Here is a 6,715-nt window from a genome sequence, read left to right on the forward strand (position 1 = left end):
TGTGTTTAAGGTTTCTATTTCATGTTTAGACTTTGGTCTTACGTAAATACAAATGCAAACAAATCTGAAATCTAAATATTTTTTGATCCCAAGCATAAGGGATACTCAACCTGTACTTAAATTGTAATAGAGAACAAGGACAAAAGAAGAAAGAGAAAGGAGAGAATGCCTAGAGAGTAGAGACTGGGAGTGTGTCCACTTCAGATCATAAAATCAGATTTAAAATGTGACTCAGTATGAAGGGATGTTTAAGATAACCATTTTCTCTCTCTGTGAATTATATTTAGGGCATAGGGTAAGAATATTGACTCAGTCTAGTCTAAACATTTCAACATATGAGCTCTGGAGAGTGTTCTTCTCTTTCTCCCGCTGCACTCCCCTCTACAAAAGAGATTCACAAACTACCAAGCCAGGTAGTATTTAAGTCCATGAAGAATGACACAGAGAGGTTGCCTGTTCTCTGCTGACCCAGAAAGCATGACTAGGTCTAATAGTTTGGGCACATTTCAGTTGAACAACAAAAGGAACTTCTTGACATTGAGAATGGTTTGGCAATAGAACCAATTGCTTTGGAAGGTGGCAGGGTTTAATTTTCTGGACATTTTCAAAAAAGAGGCTGGACAACTACTTGCTTGGGATTCTTTAGATGGAAATACTGCATTGAGTAATTGATTGGACTCTACAGTCCACAAAGTTCTTTCCAACTCTATAATATTGATTGAAGGCTAGTGTTCTTTTGATTTCACCCTTCTTCAGGTCAAGACACAGAATTCTTCAAACAGTGTACTGTACTCTGTCTTCTGCATCCATCCAGATCCTGGTAAAATCTGGCAGCTATTTTAGAGGATGTAGGGTGACCTGAAAACATCAGCACCTCACTAGCCAAGAAACCAAAAGATTTCTCCATTATGTTGCTCTGCTCTTTTATTCATCTGTTTCTTTTTTCAGCTCTGGATACTTCCTAGGTTTTGATATCCCTTAGCCAAGAGGGTGCAGCTCAGAAATAGTACATTTTAGTATAACTTCCAGAATCCTCCAGAAGCATTTCTACCTATCATGTTGTATGGAGATTCCAGAAGTTGGAATTCAGAAGAGTTACTTACCTCAACTAGCAGGCATCTTCTACAAGATGGCTGTAAATGACATTAGCCATTTGTCTGGATGAGGGCAGACAAATTGAAACTGAATCCAGACAAGACGGAGGTACTCCTGGTGAGTCCTACGGCCAAACGGTATAGGGTTGGATGGTGTTGCACTCCCCCTGAAGACGCAGATTCACAGCTTGGGAGTGATCCTGGATTCATCGTTGAGCCTGGAGCCCCAGGTTTCGGTGGTGGCCAGGGGAGCATTTGCACAATTAAAACTTGTGCGCCAGTTGCGCCCAAACCTTTGGAAGTCAGGCTTGGCCATGGTGGTCCATGCTCTTGTTAGATCTCGTATTTGCATCTATGTGGGGTTGCCTTTGAAGACAGTCCAGAAGCTTTGATTAGTCCAATGGGAGCAGTCAGATTTCTAACTGGAGCTGAATACACGGAGCATACTACTCTATTATGTCAGCTCCACTGGCTGCCAGTTCATTACCGAGCCCAATTCAAAGTGCTGTTATTGTGTCCAAGTGTCCTGTTAGATTATCTAGTATATTAATGGGAAGATCTTTGTAAAGAGCTTTGTACTGATGAAGTCTTATCAAATACTATATTTACTAATTATTGTGACTCATTCCCCGTTAACAACACTTATTCTGGGCTTAGTGCTGTCACCCTGGGTGTTAATAAGGATCTAACAAACTGAATGCTTTTTGCCCCCTAAATTTTGCTATTTTCAAACATTGATTTGGTCATCATTAACCAGTTTCATCTTTTCTTTTGTATGTGTGTGGAAAAAATAGGGCATAGCTTCCTGAAAGTTCCCTCTGTTATAAAATCTGCACTCGGCAGCAAAAACTAATATTTCCGCCTGTATTTAAAATTTCGTTCTGACATTGTCTGCTATAAAAACACTTTTGGAGTCATTAGAAAGCCATTAAAACTGTTAAATCTACCAAAGCCATTTGTAAATAAGACCCACATGTAGCTTGTCATGAGTTACATCTGCTTTCTTCCATCTTCAATAAGCCATTGCTTGTTCAAACAGACTCACCTCAGTGGAGGAGCACCAACTGTGTTACAAACCTATATAAATATTAAAACATTGTCATACATTAATTCCCACTATTCCTTCCAAATGCTCATTAGAAACAGCAGTGTTATCCCAGTGGTTTAAGGGAAGAGCTTAGAGTCTAACTAACTAACTGAAAGAGTGACTTTTTTTTGTTCTACAGATGTTCTCCTTCGTGGATACTCTTTATAAATGCAGTTCTTTGCAGTGTTGGAACATATAGCAGACACCATGCTGCTGGAGACATTCATCACGCACTGGACCATCCACAGGGAAAAAGGCAAGGGCGCACAGTCAGCAGACAGTAAGAACTGGAGGTGGGCTACATTGGTTAAAGGACAATTCCCCCACTGTCCTTTGGCAGTAAAGCCAATGTTGTTATTCCAGAACCACAGTTCCTCCTGCTGCCTTGAGAGCTGCTTTGATCATTTTTGCCTCCTCTTTAGGGATATTCACCTTGATCTCTTGAGGAAGAGACTCCACCAATTTCTTTGCTTGGACGAGATTTAATCCCTGCATACCGTTCTTCACTTCCTTGATAAGCTTTACTTTCTGTAGCCACCTATTGTTACCCAATAAGATATCAGCAGGGAATGCCTTGGTTTAACAGTTCTAAAGGCTATCTAATGACTCACTGGGACTGACCGGCAGTAAACCGCTCCCCTCTCCACATGTACAAGCAATTCCTTTCCTTGAATAATGTAGGGTGTAGGGAGCAGGAAATGCATTCATGATTGTGGACATTGTTTGTTGCTATACCACATTTGGTGTCCTTACACTAGCTACATGACAAATAGGGTTGCTGATGGGAAACTGGAGATTGTTCTTGTATTGTTAATACTTGGGTGGAAGAGAGGATTCCATTAATTTAGTTGTCAGACAACAAGCAATAATTAGAAATTCTCTCTTGTAGTCATTAAAATATAAGAATTGTCTCCATTGTTCTCTCTGGCAACCCTCATTTATCCTCTTCAACCTGTAGCCCTCCAGGTGAGAATGCCATAACTGGGCACACATTTTAGCCTGACTGCTAGTGACATTTAAAATCCTTCACGTTATTTCTACAATGTGTTTAATCTGTCATATATCTAGTAAATATTGTACAATATAAAATAAACATTAGGCTTTCACTTCATGTTGGAATGGAGGTATGGCAATGCCTATCACAGGACAAAGAGACCGAGAGACCCTTTTATCCTAAAGCTGTTACTATATTGAACTCAATGGCTTGGCATTGTGGGCTGTGTGGTGGTGTTCAGAATGTGGAGGGATGGGTGTGTTGTTTTTGTGATGTGGACTGGGGAAAGCATTTAATTTTTGTCCATCCTCCAAACCACACCAGGATGTAGAGTGGGTCACGGAAACTCTGTGTACAAAGTTTACTCCAGGTCCATCATTCGTGGGGGTCGCAGTGGCCAGTGGAAGTGGCAGCCAATCAGAAAGCTGCCACATACACAGATACATACACACACACACACACACACACACAAGCATTTACTTTTATTATATAGTAGATAAGATATATAGATAGAAAGATTTGAGCCATGTCTCTTTAGAAGTCAGAACAATTTTATTTGATGCTCTGCATCCATTATAAGCCCCCTCAATAACTATGCTGTATTCGAGCTTTTGCCTCCATATAAATCTCTTTGTAAACTCAGCATGTTGACATTGCTTTCTTGTCGTTTTTGAAATATGAACAATTGTTTTCTCCAAACCATGCTAAGATGAAGAATATTGGGTTGTTGTGAGTTTTCCAGGCTGTATGGACATGTTCCAGAAGCATTATCTCCTGACGAAAAGTCTTTGACAATACAATGAAGAATATTGTTTGTATCTCTCAGAAATACAAAAAGTTGTTTAGATAAAGTCAGATTACCATTGTTTACTATGACTCATATTGTTTCACCTGCTTCCAGTGGCATTTAAATGAAGATGCCAAGGATCTAACCTGAAAGCTTTTCAGTTAGGTGACATAGCATTCATCGTTGTTTGAGCATAGGACTACAACTCTGGAGACCAAGATTTAAATCCCTGCTCAGCCTTGGAAACCTACAGGATGATCTTGGGCAAGCCACACACTGCCAGTCTCACAGAAAGCCACAAAGACAAAACCCCTTCAGAACAGATCTTGCAAAAACAAAAACGAAACCCCACAAACAAGTCTAACATTTACCATGGGGTCATCATAGTGAGAAATTACTGTACTAATATCAAACTCCAGATTTCAGTACTGTGTACATTAGAGCAGCCACTTTGCTTTTAAAATGGTTAGGGTGGGTAGAATCAACTGTCTACCTTTATAGTAACAAAGCACCAATGCTCCTGTGTCATTATGATGACAGATACTTGGTGAATAAAACACCAAAATATGTAATAAGTGGTTTCTATGACACGTTGATTTAAAACCCATGTGTGCCTTGGGCTATGACTACCATAAACCATGGTCCTGGAATTTATTTCATTTTTACAACATGCTCTAGGTGCAGCCAAATGATTTTAAAGACTCAAGTGGTAAAGAGAGATGAATTCTGAATAATCTGCTTATACCAGTAGTGTCTACTCCAGTTAATTGTCTTCCCAGATTATTACCTTAGGCATTAAAGTAGGAATTGATGGATATTCACGCTTCATTTTCTATGTTTTCATTTTAATTTTGCCATTTGTCTCAGTAGTGTTGTGGATTGCTCCTTAAGCCTCACTAAGAAAGACCTGGCATGACAAGACCAATGTAGGAAGGGGCAAAGACCCAAAGATGGGGAATGTGGCCATACAGGTCAGGCTACAGGCCAAACCTGAATTCTCAGTTTGATCAGGGCTGACCATCAGTAGATCAAACAAAAACTTGTAACACTTGCATTTGACAAATATTTAATTACAGGTTGTTGCCCTTATCTTTCAGTGAGAACCCTTACCTTATCTTTACAAATATGTATAGATTGGAGTGCACTTGCAGAGCTGCATTTACTCTTCTATTTTCGAAATGCATTTAAAGGGTTTTCCTATTAGGGTGGTAATCCCTAGCATGCACATTTGGGAACAGAGCCCATTGAACTCCAGGTCAACATTAGAAGCAGAGTTAAATCCATCTTCCATTTAACATGTTCCATTTAAATTCCATCTTGAGTGCTTAATTAGTGGGATCACAGGAGGCATTTCTATCTAGGAAAGCAGTAAGGTGTTTTGCTCCTGCTGTGAAAATAAGGAAAATTCTACCCAAGCAAAACAACTATGTGCATTGGAAAGAAACCATCCACTGAGATGAACATCCACTTTAAGAACCCCATCTTATGGTTTTCGCTGGCCAACTTGCTGCTTTGTACACAAACCACAAATTCGAGAGTGCTTCTCATAGAAGTGTCCATAGTAATATGGAAAAAATAACTTTTGGCATAAATAGTCAATATCTCTTTCTTCACCAGATCACTGTGGAAGCTGAATAGAACCACATGTTGAGGCCTTGGGAAATTTCAAGCATGAGAGGCAGCCCCACTATGGCCCCTTCTACACTGCCATATACAATCCAGGATATCTGCTTTGGCCTGGATTATATGGCAGTGTAGAAAATTTATATATTTATATTACATGTAATATTACTAATAATATTACAGTATAATTGATATAGTGCAATATAGCAATATTTAAAACTGATATTGTATTATGTTAATAATATATTGTATGTATATATACCTTGTAAGCCGCTCTGAATCCCCTTCGGGATGAGAAGGGCGGCATATAAATGTCGTAAATAAATAAATAAGTTGGCTAACAGAATTACACAGCTCAGCATAACATTAAAATAAATGGATTATCAATAAAGGAAATGCTTATATCAAATGGCAAAGCAATCTAATTCACTTTACAATGTTAAAACTGTTAAATCCAAAATAATTCATTCAGCTATATGAACAGTGAAATCCACCTCATTTAATAGAAGTTTTATATGAATGAGCAGCACTGGTCCTTCAAAATTATGAAAATTTTAATTCATGAGCAACAATGGGGTCCAGAACACTATATAAAAGGTAAAGGTTTCCCCTTGACATTAAGTCTAGTCTTGTCCGATTCTGGGGGGGTGGTGCTCATCTCCATTTCTAAGCCAAAGAGCTGGCGTTGTCCGTAGACAACGCCAATGTCAAGGGGACAGCATGACTGCATGGAGTGCCATTACCTTCTTGCCAAAGCGGTACCTATTGATTTACTCACATTTGCTTTTCTATTTGAACTGCTAGGTTGGCTGAAGCTGGGCATAAGAGCAGGAGCTCACCCCACTCCCCTGATTCGAACCGCCAACCTTATGGTCAGCAAGTTCAGCAGCTCATTGGTTTAAACTGCTGTGCCACCAGAGGCCTAGAACAATACATACATACATACATATAAAAATAATGACAGCAGCAGACAAGGGAACCAAACAATGCCAACTATCTGGTTGATTAGGTTTTTAGTGTGGTGACAATCTAATGGGAACATCATGGTAGGCCTGCATGGAAGAGCCCATACTCCTTTCTTCCTCTAGTATCTCAGTCTTAGCAGATTATAATATGCAGACAGATTTTAT

The sequence above is a fragment of the Anolis sagrei genome, chromosome 3 (genome assembly GCF_037176765.1).
Source record: "Anolis sagrei isolate rAnoSag1 chromosome 3, rAnoSag1.mat, whole genome shotgun sequence".
NCBI classification, from domain to species: domain Eukaryota; kingdom Metazoa; phylum Chordata; class Lepidosauria; order Squamata; family Dactyloidae; genus Anolis; species Anolis sagrei.